This window comes from Erythrolamprus reginae, chromosome 1 (assembly GCF_031021105.1).
Source record: "Erythrolamprus reginae isolate rEryReg1 chromosome 1, rEryReg1.hap1, whole genome shotgun sequence".
Lineage (NCBI taxonomy): Eukaryota > Metazoa > Chordata > Lepidosauria > Squamata > Dipsadidae > Erythrolamprus > Erythrolamprus reginae.
In genome coordinates, this window is record NC_091950.1 from 56340889 (window position 1) to 56360944 (window position 20056).

Here is a 20056-nt window from a genome sequence, read left to right on the forward strand (position 1 = left end):
TTTTTGTGTTAGGAAGACTCCAGAAAAGTTTTCAGTGTTTTTCCCATTTCTCAATCTAGTTTAAGATGATGGAATTTCCTAATAACCTTCCATCCAAATATTTTCCGTGCATATAACCTGTTGAGCTTTGCAAAATCATACAAGGCTGGTTAGGTCCTTTCTTCTAGCTAAACATTTGCAATAGATACGTACTGAGGAAAATGTCCATTTTAATTAAAATGTGTGAACCTATCTCAGTGATTTGAGGACAAATACATTATGTGAAGTAAACTCTTTATTTTCTTATTTTTTTTCTGGTTTCTTGGACATTAATTTGAGATTATGCTTCAATTAATGATGTGATTATCTGTTGACTTTTATAATCCTCCTGCTCCATAAACCACATGGGAAGCCTTTTAAAGCTTTTCATCTTGTTATAGGATGAGTTAAGCACCAGACATTAAAGAGTGAAGGGTTGCACTGAATAAAAGTGGCATACTACTGTATGGTTGTAGCCACAAGGCATTCAGAGATATTCCAAGATATATCGAGCTGCAAAGGGATAGAAAATATTTGAATCTACTGTTCCAACAAATTTATTGTAATTGTAGGGAATATGGTATACAGTGATCCCTCGATTATCGCGAGGGTTCCATTCCAAGACCCCTCTCGATAATCGATTTTTCGCGATGTAGGGTTGCGGAAGTAAAAACACCATCTGTGCATGCGTGCCCCTTTTCCATGGCCGCGCATGCGCAGATGGTGGAGTTTGCGTGGGCGGCAGGGAAACCCAGATCTTCGTCTGCTCGCTGCTGCTGCGGCCGCCCAGCAGCTGATCTGCTCGGCAGCGCAGCAGCAGCGAGCAGACGAAGATCGGGGTTTCCCCGCCGCCCACGCAAAGGGGAAACCCCGGCTCCTCGCTGATGCCCCCGCTCGCCCGCCCGCCCGCCGCCCGCCAGCAAGAGGGGGAGAGATAGAGAAAGAGAGAGAAGGAAAGAAAGAGATGAGAGAGGGAGGAAGAGAGTGTGAGAGAGGAAGAAGCAAGATAGAGAAAGAGAGAGAGAAAGAAAGATGAGAAAGGAAGGAAGGAAGAGAGTGACGTCATCGGGTGGGAAAAATCGCGATATAGCGTTTCGCGAAGATCGAGATCGCGAAAATCGAGGGATCACTGTAGTCTTAACCAGGAATATCTTAACGATGCTCATACAGGCAAATGACCTTTGGAGATCGATAAAATATTTTCAATGAATTGCAAATCAAGCTGTAATGCTAATATCATTCAATACTAAAAATGAAAGGCGAAATAGGGCAAGTCTGAAGTTTTATCAAATGGTTTGTATGATTTTGAGAGGGTGAGTATAAGATGCTAATCATTGAATTTATTTTAAGGTTGCATAGTCAGAAAACACGCAACATAAATGTGTTCCAAAAATATCACAAAGCATTGTTTTATGCTAATGTTAGTTAATAAATTTTTAAAAGTATATTGAAAAAACTTCCTATTGTCCTTGAAAGTGACATAGAAACCCTACATACAGTGGAATCTCGACATACGAGCAGCTCTACTTACGATAAGAGCTGGGAGGGGAGCGACATTTTTGTTCGCCTCCCGAGCTCACATTCGGGATACGAGCGCCAAGGAGCTGTCTCCTGAAGCTGAAAGCTAACTTCCGCGTTTGGCTTCAGGAGACAGCTCCTTGGCGCTCGTATCCCGCGTGTTTTAAAAGGTTGCAGCCGGCCTGGGGGGCTCGGGGGGGGTGCTGGCAAGCCCCCCAGGCCGGCTGCAACCTTTTAAAACACGCGCGCCGCTTCGCAGCTGTCTCCTGAAGCCGGAACGCTAACTTCCGCGTTCGGCTTCAGAAGACAGCTGCAAAGCGGCGCGCGTGTTTTAAAACATGGCAGCCGGCCTGGGGGGCTCGGGGGCTTCCCCCCGAGCCCCCCAGGCCGGCTGTGACGTTTTAAAACATGCGCGCCGCTTTGCAGCTGTCTCCTGAAGCCGGAACGCTAACTTCCGCGTTCGGCTTCAGAAGACAGCTGCAAAGCGGCGCGCGTGTTTTAAAATGTGGCAGCCAGCCTGGGAGGCTCGGCTGCCACATTTTAAAACACGCGCCGGCTGCCACGTTTTAAAACACGCGTGCCGCTTCGCAGCTGTCTCTGAACGCTAACTTCCGCGTTCGGCGGCAGCGGTTTTTTTTGTTGTTGCACGGATTAATTGACTTTACATTGTTTCCTATGGGAAACAATGCTTCGTCATACGAGCGTTCTGACTTACGAGCCTCCTTCCGGAACCAATTAGTCTTGTAAGTCGGGGTTCTACTGTACAGCAAATGGTCAACTACACAATAGTTTGCTAGTCCTGAATGCTCTGATTGCTAATTCAATTTTAGCTGAAGCACAAGGAATTTGTGATAATTTTTATTGTTACTGATTTGAAACTCTTAAAATCTAAGCTTTCTCCATATTCAAATCTTCTGAGGAGGCTGCTTTTTAGCACATATTTCAAGGCATTGGAGGATAAAATAACTCTATACTATGATACCCATCAATGCTGTGGCCTAGAGGTGGAGCTCTTGCCTCACAATCCGGAGGTTGTGAGTTTGATCCTAGGTAGAGGCAGATGTAGGATTACCTGCTTGGGCAAGAGTGTTGGACTAGATGATCTGCAAGGTCCCTTCCAACTCTGTTAATCCCTTCCAACCCTGTTAATTTCTTTACACAGGACTTACAACCATTCATTTCATTACGAGTCCACGGAAAGGGGCGGCATACAAATCTAATAAATAAATAAATAAATACATAAATAAATACATACATACATACATACATACATACATACATACATACATACATAAATACTGTTCAAAGTTACAATGGCACTGAAAAAGTGGCTTATTACTGTTTTTCACATTGTAGCATCCCCATGGTCATATGATCAAAATTTGGATGCTTGGTATCTGTTTATAATGGTTGCAGTGTCCCAGAGTTATAAGATCACCTTTTGCGACCTTCTGATAAACAAAGTTAGATTCACTTAACAATCATGCTACTAACTTAACAGCTGTAGTTCCCCTAACAACTCTGGTAAGAAAGGTTGTAAAATGGGGCAAAACTTAGTAGCAAAGGTTTTGAGCTTGACTGTGGTTGTGAGTCAAGGACTACCTGTACGGGATGCTTTTAAATAATTTTTTAAAAATAATTTAGTGTTTTGGTGATGCCATGGTGTATTGTTGTTGTGGATTCTAAAGATCGAGAGACAGGTGTGTTTTGATATCCTAGGCCAGTGTACTTGGCACCCGAGTCTCATAGCGAGGAGGTCGGAGAGGATGTGGAGTCAGAGACTGAAAGTCACTCAGGGTCTGTTACACCTCCAGAGGTGCCATGAGTGACTCAGGAAAAGAGGAAGAGCCTCTTCTCGATGCAAGAGTGTGCAGAAGTATTAGCAGGCAGGATTGACTGAACAGGAAAAGATCTTTGCGTGAATAGCTCTAACATATATAAGGGCATGTCTTGTGATGACTGAGTGCGGAAGTCAACTGTATAATGTGAATGATGGATTGATCTGAGTTGAATATGAAACTAATGGGTTTATTAGAAGGAACCTCTTATCTCTGGGCTGCCTGCCAATTCAAGACAGTACATTGCTAGCTGGGGAATCAAAGAAGAAATAACTATGAACTTTGATCTCTGTTCTCGGATGATAATTAGCTGGCACTTGTTGCTGCATTTTGAAAACCTTTCTGATTTATAAAATATTAGAATAATGTTTAAAACTTGTAAATTTTGGATGTGTGGACTTATTTCTTGAAGGGCTCATCGTGGGGTCAGATCAACTAGATGGTCAAATAAAGTGATCTTTTCAGGGAAACAATCCATTTATTCTGTAAAATGTTCAATTGTTGGCCATTACAATTGTCTACTCCCTTTTTTGTTTGAAACAAGACAGCTAGCCAATCAACTATTTAAATTTCCCAAATTCACAACTAGATAGATAGAATAGATAGATAGAATTCTTTATTGGCCAAGTGTGGTTGGACAAACAAGGAATTTGTCTTGGTGCATATGCTCTCAGTGTACATAAAAGAAAATATAGATTTGTCAAGAAACATGTGGTACTACACGTAATGATTGTCATAGGGGTCAAATAAGCAACGAGGAAACAATATTAATAAAATCTTAGGATACAAGCAACAAGTTACAGTCATACAGTCCTGAGAATTACATCCACTTCAACTCCCTCATTCAAGCCTGGTATCATTCTAATAAATACTCCTCCAAGCTGAACAGGAGCCATTAATGGGTGTGGAAACTAATTGGCAATTCAGCCAGCTATGAGCCTGTTTAACAGTATTATGTAGTGTTGTGGTTGGCTCTGGCCCAGCTCCTGCCCCAGGGAATGGGGAGGTGGATGCAGGGGAAACTTCAACATGTCACAGGCCTGTGTTATTGCCGACAGAATCAGTTCAGAGTTTAGTTTCCTTGGACGAAGAAGAAGGTGGGAGTGACTCGGCAGAGGAGGGCTTGGCACACAGCCAAGGCAGTCAATCTTCCTTATCTTCTATTGCTTCAGATGATGACATTTTGGACCCACGCAAGCGCAGAATTATGCGTAGAAGAGACCAAGTAAGAACACATTACAGGAAATAAGGGAGGCCACCTGTGTTTGGGTGGGGCTCCAGTAATTAGGGCTGCTGCTATAAATAGCAGCATGTGGGTTTGGCCATTGTGGAAGAATATCTGTTGCAGTTTGTCAGGAATCTTGTATGCTGGACTTTGTTGCTTTTTCACGCCTTTGAAACCAAAGCAGAGCAACGTGTGTGTGTCTCATTTTGTTGGAAGAAGGGGTGTGAAGTTTCTTCATAGCTGCTGACTAAGTACTTAATGACTGCTTAAGGGAAATTGTACAGACTCCCCGGTGGTTTTGGGAAGAGTGCTCTTTGCAATACAAAAAGAGTGCTTAGTTTATTTTGACTTTTGTGATAAAGAACATTGTTTTGAATTTTCAAACGTGTGTGTGTCTGAAATTTGTACCCTTGAATTTTCGGGAGGCTCCTATCAGAGAGCCCGGCAGAACATGTAGAACATATTTTACCATTATATGAACAAGTGGCATGAGGGTCTGTTATTAATGGGTAGAAAAATGCCTATTGAATTGCTGAAGACCTTGCCCAATATCAATGTCGAGCTGACTTTCTGAAACATCCTATTTCACAGCGGTTGGAATGGTTGAGAAATGTGCCTTGTCAACTTGGAACATTCATGAAATCCATCAAAAGCTTTGGCGATTTTAAAACTGTTGTGAGGAATATGAACTTTTTAGAGTCAGATGTATTTTATTATTTTTTATTTGAGTTTATATCATATCTTTCTCCAAAAGAGCTCAGTAGAATGCCTATGATTTTTCCACTCATTCCCAATCCCCATTTACCCTTACAATTACCTTCGAAAATTCACTGAGCGAAGACAGTAAAAGTCGTTTTTCTAAAGTTACTTATATCTGAGTGGAAATGTGAGCCTTGCTCTTCAAAATTCTAATAAATAACCATAATAATACATTCAAGATCAAGAGTGTATACAGTTTGGTACGTGTAAGATAAAAGAGCTATCTCTCCTAGTGTTTCCTTTCCTTAATTTTAAATACAAGCACAAAGGCTCTGAGAAAAGTACCCTTGAAATGGTGACCATGGCCAATCAAATTGCAATATACTATTGTTGTGTCAGTACTGGTATCTTTAAGCATATATCACCCAGCAATTTTTGATAATACCTTCTGGAGGCATTACTAACAATTTGAAAGCAGGTGGGTCTTCTTTCTGGGCAACGGATAGAACAGTCATATATTTTCTAAATAAAACAAAAAGACTTAATAATGAGAGGCATAATAGCAACAATGATTATGGTGAAATGCTAAGCCTCAGTGCCATTGCTCATCAGGATTTCACAGGATAATTATAAATTTACTTCATACTCTAACTTTGCAACATTACTTTCTTCTTCATATCCTGTCCAATGAAGGGCTACCAAAATTTTTACTACCACACTACGAGCGTGGCTTATGCAGGACACCCTGCATTTTCTTTCAACATCTTTCAGTGAAAATTGGGTGCTCCATTTTCGCTACCCCACTGCGTTCCCTCCCCCGTCTGGCCAGTAACCCACCCCTGATCCTGTCTAATAATCAAGAACTATAAATTGTAACTTTATTTTTCTGTTTCATTCAAAAACATCCATGACTTATCCTCATTCAAAAACATCCATGACTTATCCTATCCTAAAGAGAAAACCTCTGGTTTCAACTATGCAATTTTTAAAATCCTCAGAGTAAATATATGTCTCTGACAGTCTCAAAATGGATGAGCAGTGTGGTCGGGCAGTAGGAAAAGCAAGTAGGATGCTTGGCTACATAGGTAGAGGTTATAACAAGCAGGAAGAGGGATATTGTGTTCCCTTTATATAGAGCGCTGGTGAGACCACATTTGGAGTACTGTGTTCAGTTCTGGAGACCTCACCTACAAAAAGATATTGACAAAATTGAATGGGTCCAAGGACAGGCTACAAGAATGGTGGAAGGTCTTAAGCATAAAACGTATCAGGAAAGACTTAATGAACTCAATCTGTATAGTCTGGAGGACAGAAGGAAAAGGGGGGACATGATCGAAACATTTAAATATGTTAAAGGGTTAAATAAGGTTCAGGAGGGAAGTGTTTTTAATAGGAAAGTGAACACAAGAACAAGGGGACACAATCTGAAATTAGTTGGGGGAAAGATCAAAAGCAACGTGAGAAAATATTATTTTACTGAAAGAGTAGTAGATCCTTGGAACAAACTTCCAGCAGACGTGATTGGTAAATTCACAGTAACTGAATTTAAACATGCCTGGGATAAACATATATCCATTGTAAGATAAAATAGTATAAGGGCAGACTAGATCAGTGTTTCCCAACCTTTTTTGAGCCGCGGCACATTATTCATATTTTCAAAATCCCGGGGAACACTGAAAGGGGGGGGGCGGGGCGAGGGCTAAAGAAAAGTTTGGACAAAAAAACCCTCTCTCTTCCTCCCTTTCGCTCTATTTCTCCCTCTTTCTCTTTTCCTTCCTTCCCTTCTTTCTCTCTCTCCATCCCTCTTTCTTTCTTCCTCTCTTTTTTGCTCTCTTTCTCTCTCCCTCCTTCCCTTCCTCTATGTCTTTCTCTCTCCTTTGCTCTCTCTCTCTCTCTCTGTCTCTCTTGCTATCTCTTTCTTGCCTTTCTCTCTCTCTTGCTCTCTCTCTCTCTTTCACTGTCTTGCTATATGTCTCTTTCTTTCTCTTTGCCTCTCTTGCTATCTCTCTTTCTCTTTCTCTCTTTCTTTCTCTCTCTCTGTCTCTCTTGCTATGTCTTTCTTTCTCTTTCTCTCTCTCTCTCTGTGCCTCTCTTGCTAAGTCTCTCTTTTTCTCTTGCTATGTCTCTCTTTCTTTTTCTCTCTCTCTGCCTCTCTTGCTATGTCTCTCTTTCTCTGCCTCTCTTTCTTGCTCTGTCTCTCTCTCTGCCTCTCTTGCTATGTCTCTCTTTCTTTCTCTCTTTCTCTCTGTCTCTTTCTCTGCCTCTCTTTCTTGCTCTGTCTCTTTCTCTGCCTCTCTTGCTATGTCTCTCTTTCTCTGCCTCTCTTTCTTGCTCTGTCTCTCTCTCTGCCTCTCTTGCTATGTCTCTCTTTCTCTCTCTCTTTCTCTCCGTCTCTTTCTCTGCCTCTCTTTCTTGCTCTGTCTCTTTCTCTGCCTCTCTTATATGTCTCTCTTTCCTTCTCTCTCTCTCAGCTGACTGCAAGCGGGAGCCCTGACGGCGGCAGCTGGACGTGCTGCTGGACACCGTATATGCCAGGCCCGCAGCGCCAGCATGTACGACGTCTAGCAGCACGTCCAACCGCCACCGTCAGGGCTCCCGCTTGCAGTCAGCTGAGAGAGAGAGAGAGCGCTCCCTCTCGCCGCCGCCATCTCCCCACGACTGCCTGCGGCCACTGCGGCCGCCCCCGCCCCCCGCTCCCATCGCCAGTGCCCTCCCGCCGGGCCACAAAGGAAACTTGCCGTCGACGCAGGAGAAGCTCCAGCTGGGCGGGGCGCTGCCGGTACTTCCGTCTTGGGGCTCCCGCTCGCAGCTGTAAACCGGCTCCTGCTCGATGCTGCGGTTTTCGGCGCTCTCCTGCTGGGTCCCAAAGAAGGAAGGCGGGGAAAAGGCGCGAAGAATAGAGCTCTCCTTCTTTCTTCCTGCCTTCCTTCTTTGGCGCCCAGCAGGAGAGCGCCGAAAACCGCGGCATCGAGCAGGAGGCGGGGGACAGCTGCGAGCGGGAGCCCCAGGACGGAAGTACCGGCAGCGCCCCGCCCAGCTGCAGCTTGGCGGCACACCTGGCCATGTCTCGCGGCACACCAGTGTGCCGCGGCACACCGGTTGGGAAACGCTGGACTAGATGGACCATGAGGTCTTTTTCTGCCGTCAGTCTTCTATGTTTCTATGTATTTGAATACAAAATGTGCTAACTTTTTACCCATCTACCAGGCATGAAAACGTCTTGTTGTTCCCATTTCCAGTATAAATTTAAAGTGTATTTATATTGTATCTTCTGTTTAATTTCTTAAATGTTTAATGCTTCTTGTACTGTGAGCCACAAGTGTTTTTAGAGAAACTGTGGGTCAGTACTCTCAACATGGCGTTATTAGAGCTCCATTAACAATTTTTGTGCTTTTTATCAGCCTATAGTTGTTTGTTTAAAGTGAAATCTTGTCCCTCTTTAGATGTTAGTGCTCCATTGGCCTCTTTCCAAGTCTCTGGCATTTTTCCTCTCTGGAAGATAAAATTCAGTTTTTTCTACAGACTGTATCAGTGGATCCTCAAACCATTTGTAATGGTAAACATTGATAATCTATCTAGTCTAAAATTGATAATCTAATACTCTAAAAAGTATTATTATAGCTATAAAAAGTATTAATTAAGAAAGGTACCTTTCTTAATTAATACTTTGTATAGCTATAATAATACTTTTTATTCAAAACTTTGCTTTATTGTTTAAGTCCATTCATAATCCATTTCTGTTCGTTTGTAATCCTCAGTAAAATTTGTACCTTTAGATATTCATCCATTTTCTTCAGAGAGATAACACTTCCTTTAAACAAGCTGGAATAATATTGGTGAAATGCTTTTTGTATGTCCACAGTGTCTATTAATACTGTAACTTCCTCCTGTCATTTCATTGTCATTATCATTTTAATTTTTTTCTTTTTCTTTTCATAATGTAGATGCCAGAAAACTCAATAAGTTGCTCTACATACAGTAGTTCATTTTTACTTCCATTTCTCTTACTCTTATGATAATTGTTATTGTAGAAACTTAATTTATTGAGAAATACTTATTTTTTGGGAAATGTATTTTATTATTCTTTTCTCTTTATCACGTCAAAAATAGCCCGTTTTTCTTAACTCTTCTTGATTTCTCAGATGTGTTGTATACAATAACCTCAAAGACAATCTTTGTGTCCCAAACAATTCTTAAGTCAATAATTTAATATAAATTATTTTCTAAAAAGCCTTTTAATTTTTTTTACAGACCTCAATTATTGATTCTTTCTGTAGCAATGTATCATTTTGTCTCCATCTAAAAGAACAATTTCTTTTTTACACTCACAGGAGTATACAGTGTTCCCTCGATTTTCGAGGGTTCGAACTTTGCGAATAGCCTATACCACGGTTTTTCAAAAAATATTAATTAAAAAATACTTCGCATTTTTTTCCCTATACCACGGTTTTTCCCACCCAATGACATCATATGTCATCGTCAAACTAATAATTTTTGCAAATAAATAACAAAAAAATTAATTATTGTTAATAAATAATTATGTTTATAAATATCAGGATCACTAAGTGTCTTATTCAATGGTGAGTACCAGTAATAATGGTGAGTAAATGGTTGTTAAGGGAATGGGAAATAGTAATTTAGGGGTTTAAAGTGTTAAGGGAAGGCTTATGATACTGTCCATAGCCAAAAATGGTGTTTTTACTTCCACATCTCTACTTCGCGGAAATTCAACTTTCGCGGGCGGTCTCGGAACACATCCCCCGTGGAAATCCAGGGAACACTGTAATTCAAAAATTTATTTGGTAGTACAGTGGTACCTCTACTTAACAACTTAATTTGTATAATTTACCCTATAATAATAATAATAATAATAATAATAATAATAATAATAATAATAATAATAATAATAATAATTTATTAGATTTGTATGCCGAAGACTCCGAAGACACAGAAAAAAGCTCAGAATTTGGGTGGGAGGAGGAGGAGGAAAAAGAGGAGAAGGACAGTCACTGCCGAAAGAAGAAGGTGAGGGGAGGGGAATCAAAAAAATCCAAAACTTTTAATGCTTAAAAAAAATAGAGGGACTCTGAGGCGGCGAGGAGCACACACCTCCCATACACCTGGTGCTACGCTGCCTCCCATACACTGCGCCAAAGAGAGAAACCCAGGGGCAATGGCAGGAAACTGGCCGGGCTTTTGTACCTCTCCTAAATTTACTGGGAAAATTTTCCAGGCTCGGGTTCTTAAGTAGAAAATGGTTCTTAAGAAGAGGCAAAAAAATCTTGAACACCCGGTTCTTATCTAGAAAAGTTCTTAAGTAGAGGCATTCTTAGGTAGAGGTATCACTGTATCTCTATTTTTGAAATCATAGTAAAGAAATTCTTGAAAATCCATCCACTTTCAGATCACAGAGAAGGAGAGAAGAAGGTAGTGCTTTTTACTTATTGCATTTTGCTTTTTGCATTTTTTGAATTCAAGGAGAAGGGGCAGATATAACTGACTGTAACAGACAATTTTCAAACACAGACCAATCAGATTAGGCTGGGGCAGGATTAGACTGGGAAGTATAAAAGGCAGGAAAAAGCCATTTTAATTTGCACTTTCAGATCACAGAGAAGGAGAGAAGAAGGTATAAACCAAAATCAGCAAAGTTTGGTAACAATAGGGGTTATTGATTTTCTTGCTAAGTACTTGTATTTCAATACATTGTTAAGATGACTGGCTTGGTGCAGTGTAACAGTTGTTTGGCTGTTGTCTTCCGTAGTACCTTGTGGAACTTGGGGTACTGCCCTCTTTGCATAAGGACATCTAGGTTAGATGGCGAGATCTCTAGATTGCAGTCCTTAGTTTGTAGCTTGCAGTCGGAAGTGGAAAGATTGTCCCAGCCACGTGCTGTAATGCAGCCATGTGTCCAGCCTCCACTTCCACAGCGCCCCCCGAGGAGGAGGGCTGTGTGGACAACTGTTGGTTCAGGAAGATTGCGTGCAGTTGAGCAAAAACATAGCAATTTTGGTCTCTCTGTATCGAATTCCTATAATGTTCTTGCGGATTTAAATAGTAAGGATGTTGGAGATATTAGCAAGGTCCCTCAGGCAGAGAATGAGGGGATGTTCAAAGGGGAAGTTGTCGTAAATGTCACCAAACCATCAAGTGCAGTTAGAAATAAAAAGAGGACACATTTTCTTGTGGGTGATTCGACTGTTAGAGGTGTTGATTTGGGACAGAGCAAGGATGCGGTGAAGGTGCTGAGGTGTCTCCCAGGGGCCACTGTCAGCAGGGACAGGAGGCAGATTACAAACATTGTTGAGGCTGTGAGTAAAGGTAATAACGTTGATGTGGTGGTGCATCTTGGCACAAATGATTTGTCCCAGAGAAATGTTAATGTAGTAAAAAGAGATTTTCAATGTCTAAGTGTGGAGCTGGGTAAAATAACTGATTCAGTGACTTTCTCAGAGGTGTTACCGGTTTGTGGCCAAGAGGATAAAACAATGTGTATCAGAGAGTTTAATGTGTGGTTAAGGCAGTGGTGTAATGCTGAAGGTTTTGGCTATGTAAGTCATGATGTCAGTAGGTGGTCTAATAGGGAGTTGTTTAAGAGGGATGGTTTGCATCCATCATACAGAGGTACCCAGGTGCTCAGTGAGGAATTCAGAACTTTTTTGGACAGGCATTTAAACTAGGTAAAGGGGACAGAGATGTAACTGATGTGGGTGATTTCTGTCCCCGACCAATGAGGATAAAGCAGTTTTTGGAAGCTTATGAAAAGGGAGCTGCAAATGAAATAGATGTAGTTGTTGATGATAAGGGGCAAACTAATAATGAAAATAATGTTCTTCGGGTAATGTGCACGAATGCTCGAAGCTTGAGCAACAAGCTCTGTGAATTAATGGCCATAATATATAGAGATAATTTGGACCTGGTTGCCATAACTGAGACATGGTTTAAGGATTCTAATGAATGGGAAATATCCATACCAGGATATACACTGTATAGGAAGGATAGAATAGAGAGAAGGGGAGGTGGAGTAGCCATTTATATTAAAGAAAGTCTAAAAACAACACTAATTCAAAATACATATCAAGATCTAGAGACTCTCTGGATTTGCATGCAAAATAAAGAAGGTTCTGTCATTAGAATTGGGGTGAGCTATAGGCCTCCAGGGCAATCCGAGGAATATGACAACAAGATGGTGGATGAAATTACCCAAATGGCAGTAAAGGGAGATATTGTGGTTATGGGTGATTTCAACATGCCTGATGTTGACTGGAATATCCCCAGTGCCCTTACATGCAAAAGTAAGAATATAGTAGAGGCCTTTACAGGAGCAGCTCTGGCACAGCTGGTTAAGACACCAACTACAGGGGAGAATATTCTAGATTTAGTTTTTACGAATGGGAATTGGGTTTCAGATGTCAAGGTGGGAGAAAATTTAGGATGCAGTGACCATCTATGTTTGTGGTTTGATGTAAAAACTAATTGTGAGCAATCCTATAATGCAACCAAAGTATTGGATTTCAGAAAAACAAATTTTAATGCAATGGGGGAATATTTAGAAAATGAATTAAAGGGGAGGGATAAAATGGCAGGAGCGAGCACCCAGTGGACTGTATTAAAAAAGGCCATCTTAAAAGCCACTGGACTGTATGTAAGACAAATAACTAAAGGTAAAAGGAAGAAGAAACCGCTATGGTTTAGCAATGATGTAAGGGCTATAGTCAATGAAAAAAAGGCTGCCTATAGGAGTTATAAAGAGTCTGGAAGTATAGCTGATAGGGAGGTGTATAAAATGAGACAGAAGGAGGCGAAACAGACAATATATGCTGATAAAGCCTCAAAAGAGGAAGAAATTGCCAAATCTGTAAAGAAGGGGGATAAAACCTTCTTCAGATATATTAGTGATAAGAAGAAGAAAAACTGCGGCATCACGAAACTTAGTACCGGGAATAATACATGCATTAATGGGAATAAGGAGATCGCTGACCATTTCAATAGCTACTTCTGTTCAGTTTTCTCAAAAGACACCGTACAAAATAATACTATAGAGGGATATAGCATTGCTTCCAGCTGTACGGATTCAGCTCCAGTGATCTTAGAAGCCGATGTCTTAGAAGAACTTGAACGATTAAAGATAAATAAGGCAATGGGTCCAGATGGCATCCACCCCAGAGTTCATAAAGAACTCTGATCTGTCATTACTACCCCCCTGACTGATTTGTTTAACCAATCCTTGTTAACAGGAGAAGTTCCTGAGTATTGGAGAATGGCCAGTGTTGTGCCTATTCACAAGAAGGGCAGTAGAGAAGAAGCTGGTAACTACAGGCCAGTTAGCTTGACATCAGTTGTAGTTAAAATGATGGAGACTCTACTCAAAAAGAGGATAAATCAGCACCTAAAAAACAATAACTTATTGGACCCAAATCAGCATGGCTTTACTGAAGGCAAATCATGTCAGACTAATCTCATTGATTTCTTTGACTATGTCACAAAGGTGTTGGATGAAGGTGGTGCCGTGGATATTGCCTACCTGGACTTCAGCAAAGCCTTTGATATGGTTCCACATAAAGAGCTGATAGATAAATTAGTGAAGATTGGACTTAATCTGTGGATAGTTCAATGGATTTGCAGCTGGCTGAAGCATAGACATCAGAGAGTTATTGTTAATGGCGAGTATTCTGAGCAGAGTCAGGTTACAAGCGGTGTGCCACAAGGGTCTGTTCTGGGTCCTATTCTTTTTAATATGTTTGTGAGTGACATAGGGGAAGGTTTGGTAGGGAAAGTTTGCCTATTTGTCGATGACTCTAAAGTGTGCAATAGGGTTGATATTCCTGGAGGGGTCTGTAATATGGTAAATGATTTAGCTTTACTAGATAAATGGTCAAAGCAATGGAAACTGCAGTTTAATGTTTCCAAATGTAAAATAATGCACTTGGGGAAAAGGAATCCTCAGTCTGAGTATTGTATTGGCAGTTCTGTGTTAGCAAATACTTCAAAAGAAAAGGATTAAGGGGTAATGATTTCTGACAGTCTCAAAATGGGTGAACAGTGCAGTCAGGCGGTAGGGAAAGCAAGTAGGATGCTTGGCTGCATAGCTAGAGGTATAACAAGCAGGAAGAGGGAGATTATGATCCCGCTATATAGAATGCTGGTGAGACCACATTTGGAATACTGTGTTCAGTTCTGGAGACCTCACCTACAAAAAGATATTGACAAAATTGAACGGGTCCAAAGACGGGCTACAAGAATGGTGGAAGGTCTTAAGCATAAAACGTATCAGGAAAGACTTAATGAACTCAATCTGTATAGCCTGGAGGACAGAAGGAAAAGGGGGGACATGATCGAAACATTTAAATATATTAAAGGGTTAAATAAGGTTCAGGAGGGAAGTGTTTTTAATAGGAAAGTGAACACAAGAACAAGGGGACACAATCTGAAGTTAGTTGGGGGAAAGATCAAAAGCAACATGAGAAAATACTATTTTACTGAAAGAGTAGTAGATCCTTGGAACAAACTTCCAGCAGACGTGGTAGATAAATCCACAGTAACTGAATTTAAACATGCCTGGGATAAACATATATCCATCCTAAGATAAAATACAGAAAATAGTATAAGGGCAGACTAGATGGACCATGAGGTCTTTTTCTGCCATCAGACTTCTATGTTTCTATGTTTCTAATTTCAGAGGATCTATGTCTTTCAGAAAAGATGTATTCTCTTGTATTATCATTTTTCTGTCTCCATATATCAACCAGCCCTAAATTGTCCATCAAATGACAGAAAAGCTTTAGTAATTTGCCCTGGGTAATTTTAACATTTTTATCAGACATCCTACCCAGATGTGGGGAGATCACACCATTGTAATCCTAATCAAGTAAATTTTCTGTTTTACAATCTACTTAGGAAAAAAAGCAATGTCAGTAGCATATTTCATCTACAAAGAAACATATTTATTTAAATCTATTTGTCTTAACTAGATTGTGAATTGGGTTGACATATTTTGGTAATTACAGTATATATAAGTAAGAATGTTTACTCTACTCTATTTCTGTTTGGAAATATTTTTACTACTGAAAATGTGGGATAAGAAATTTACAGCGACATAAATAAAATGCCAAGTTTATTAATGCTATAAGCCAATTAAACCAAATAAGCGAACTAAAATGTAACTAACCAATTAAATATCCTAAGCATGCATCTATTCTGTAATTTTCCCAGAGTGGACGTAAGTGATCTCCCTAGCGCTTTCCTTGATATTAATGAGTGCTTGGCCTGGTTAGCGTAACAGATAGAATTACACCAATCAGCAATATAAAAATGGTACTGCAGCTTCTATTTTTAAATGGAATAGTTTCATCCTGAATTCTCGCTGCGTTAGTTTCATTTGGAAAGATTCTTATAAAATGTGTGGATTTATGACTGTAATGGATCCTGCTCATTATAGTCATAAGTTGTGGTGGTCCTCTCCTCCTCCCCCGCATCGTGCCTCACTTCACTTTTTTTTTTCAAAGTTCACTTAATGCAAGGAAAATTGAGTAATTGCAATTCTTATTTTCTAAGAATTATGAACACTTCCAAAATTGTGCCCACTTCCAGGGCGGACTCACACAGCTTCCGCATAGGAAGGCCAAAGAGTGGATCAGCTGTTTCTCTTTTCTAAGGGCAATATTCAGAAAAAAGGAAGCAAGATGTAATGGGGAGGACAGACTGGAACAATGGGATGAGGAGCAGGCCCAAGGCCCACAGATAATACAGCTGGGTGGAAGGTAGATCCAAGGGACTCAGCAGGGCAGGATGGTGGAAAAGATAGGTCGACGGGCTGTTGTATCATCCCTAGACCAGTCATAAGGGCAGGTGAATTGTCAATTGGCTGAATTTGTTGACATGACTGCGGAGATTCTATAACAGGCGTTACGTTCAGGTACAGGACATAAGTTTCTTCTTTCAGGGCTATCATAATTTCAAACAGTTGATGAATTAATGTGTTAGGGGTTATGACTTCCTGTATATTTACAATCTTTAAAGGAAGCAGTTGTGAGGTCCCTCCTCAAGAAGCCTTCCCTGGACTCAGCCTCATTGAACAAATACTGTCCTGTCTCCAACCTTCCCTTTGTACGGAAGGTTGTTGAGAAAGTGGTGGTACTCCAACTCCTGGCACCTTGGGAGAATTGGATTACCTAAACCCATTCCAATCTGGCTTCAGATCTACTACAGCATGGAAACTGTTTTGGTCACACTGATGGATGATCTCTGATGGGCCTGGTATAGGGGTCATTTCTCTATCCTGGTGCTTCTTGACCTCTCAACGATGTTCAATACCGTTGACCATGGTATCCTTCTGTGATGGCTAGTGGCATTGGGAGTGGGAGGCACCGTTTTACATGATTCTCCTCCTACTTCTCTGGCTGATTGCAGTCAGTGTTAGTAGGAGGACAGAGGTCGAGACCTAGGCCCCTCCTTTGTGGGGTGCCTCAGGGGTCGGTCCTCTCTCCTCTCCTATTCAATATCTACATGAAACCGCTGGGTAAGATCTTCCAATGACATGGGGTGAGTTACCAATAGTACGCTGATGATACTCAGCTCTATGTTTCCACCCCATGTCAGTTCAGTGAAGTAGTGGAAGTAATGTGCCAGTGTCTGGAAGCTGTGAGGGTCTGGATGGGAGTCAACAGGCTAAATCTCAACCTCAACAAAACTGAGTGGCTGTAGATCCTTCCTCCTAAGACTATTCCATCTGTCCGTCTTTGGTATGGGGAGGGGGAAAAGAAATTTCCCCCTCAGACAGGGTTCTCAATTTGGGTGTCCTCCTAGATCCACAGCTGAGGTTAGAGCAACATCTGTCAGCTATGGCTAGGGCTTTTGCATAAGTTCATCTTGTCTACCATTTGCAGCCCTACCTTGACCAGGAGGTGCTCCACACAGTAACTCATGCCCTCATCACTTCTCACCTTGACTATTGCAATGCGCTGTCCATTGGGCTACCCTTGAAGAGCGTTCAGAGATTTCAGCTGGTACAAAATGCTGTGGCACGTGCAATAATGAGTTACCAAGGTGTGCCTGCATTACTCCACCTTTACGTGAGCTGCACAGGCTACCAATCGGTCTCCAGATGCTATTCAATGTGTTGGTTATTATCTTTAAAGCCCTAAATGGCTCAGGGCCAGACTATTTATGGGATGGCCTCCTGCCTCGTACCTTGCTGCAACCAGTAAGGGCCCAGAGTCGTCCTTCTTCGGGTCCCTTCCGCCAAATAATGTCAGCTGGCGGGACCTCGGGGAAGAGCCTTCTCTGTGGTGCTCCAACCCTTTGGAATCAGCTGTCTCCAGAGATCCATATTATCTGCACCCTACCGGTCTTCCAGAAAGCTGTTATGACCTGGCTTTTCCAAGTGCATACTATCTCCATCCTACCAGTCTTCCAGAAAGCCGTTAAGACCTGGCTTTTCTGTCAGGTCTGGAATCATGAATGACTGAATGTATGCATGGTTTTTTAGGGTGTTATATATTTTATTGCATTGTTGTTTATTATAGTTGTATTTTTACTCTTTTAGTATTTATAACTATTGTTAGCCGCCCTGAGTCCTTTTGGAGTGGCGCCATATAAATGAACGAATGAATGAATGAAGAATGAATGAATGTTCCATTAAAAGTGACAAAAGTTGGCTATCCTGAATATTCTAACGGTCCCATCAATGAGGAATGTACATCTGGTGGGACCATAAAAAGGGCTTTCTTGATAGCACATCTTCATTGAGATGTGATTTGCCCTCACCCTGTTGCTTTTCCAAAAGTCCTAAAACATGGCTTTGTCAGCAGGCCCTGGGGGGATGAAAATGGAGTCAATCAAGAGGTAAATTTGATTGGCTGCTGCCATGGGGATGGTGGGGGGGGGAGGTAAGTCTATATTGATATTATTTTTAATGCAAGCTGCCTAGAGTCACTTATGTGTGATTTGGCAACCATATCAATTTGTTAAATAAATCAATATTAAACAAAATTTAAGTTCCAATATCTCAGTGTTTAAGACACAAAATGTACTGATCTGAACTTATAGCTAAAGGAAATTTCTGTCATAAGGCTATCACATTCAAATGGTAAAAGTCAATTTTCCTTGAGATGCTTGAATGGGAAGGAAATCACTTTTTCCCAGCACCATCCTAGACATTTTCAAAATTGTTATAACGGGGGTGGGAGGTGGGGGGAGGAGGGGGTGGGGGGAGTTGGTTTAAAAAAGCCATTTGATTCTTACCGCATAGATACATTTTTTTCTGCTTTTACGTCTAGATGAATTATAGTTAATAGTCTTGACAAGTATAAAGCAGATCACATTTTTCAAGTTTCATCCTTCTAATATAGTTGTGCTGGCTGATTTTCTGAATATAAGTGCTATCTCTTTAGTCCCTTGATGTTGCTCTCAAATGCTCAATAATAAAATCAAACATGATCTAGATAACTGCTACAGGCAGGATGACTCACAGCTCTTTGACACTGAGATTTCTATTTTACCTCCAGTTACTTAGCAGTTCAATGAACCCTGCATCTCTGAAGAATTCAGATATTTGTGCTCTAAAGTCCTTTAAATGATGGGGGGAAATGAGAAAAATTACTGGTGTAATTTTGTGACGTGTGCTATGTAAAGCTGTGTTACTTATACTGCCAAGAATCAATAATGATTGCACAGATAATACAATGTATTATATGCCTTGATCAAATGCAGAAATATCTTTAGAAAAATCACCAGAAAACTTGCAAAGTTTCTGTCTTTGGATCAGAAAAAGCGTAACTTAATCAGATATTATATATCCTGCATTAAAGAATAAATTTGAGGGAAAGATAGACTGATGAGAGATATTATTTCAGTAGTGTTGTGTTTGTTACTACAATGTCTATTTTGTCTTATTTCACAAACATATTTGAATTGAATATTCATTTATCCATAAATCTGTTAATCAAGGGAATATCACATTGCATATTTAGTGTTGAACTGCTTATTAAATATTCCTTTTATCATCAAAAATGCTTTACTTCCATCATACATTGCTTTTACTCTATTTAGAAATGGATTTGAGCGCCATATTAATTTCAATTAATTATTTCCATCCCGGTAATGGTTTCTTCTGAAGTTAACATATTAACTAATATGTTAATATGTTAACTAAAATATCACTGGCATGCATAAGAGAGTAAAACTGGTGAGATGGTGGTCACAGCATCAAGATCAAAGCCTTGTCCCTTTGCTCGTGTGCAGAATAATACAAACAATATGTACAAAAGGGATCATGATATTGTGATTGCTTTCTTGCCTGTTTTGAAATATGCACACAAGCATGCATACACACAGGTACACACAAACCCCTATGACACTATGTTAATCTGGTATTCTCACACTTCAGTTTCATCAAATTTTATTTCACTACCTTTGTGGTAATGAATTCACTCCTTTTTTAGATATGTATCCCCCACATTGGAAAACATTTATTTTATTCCTATCAAGAATCATACTGATTTTCTCTTCTACTTTTAATTTTAAACAGTCCTTGCTCTTTTTGGCTACATTTTTCTTCTCTATATGCACATTACACAATAGCTTTCCATGCTTTTGCACCAATCATATTCCTTAAGTCTCTTTTCTCATTCACATTCAATCCCATTATATTACATTATATTATATCAAGAATCCTTCATCATACCTCCCATTAATGTAAATTAGTACTTCTGTGGATTTTGTAATGTTCTTTTAATTATAACAAACATCATTTACATCA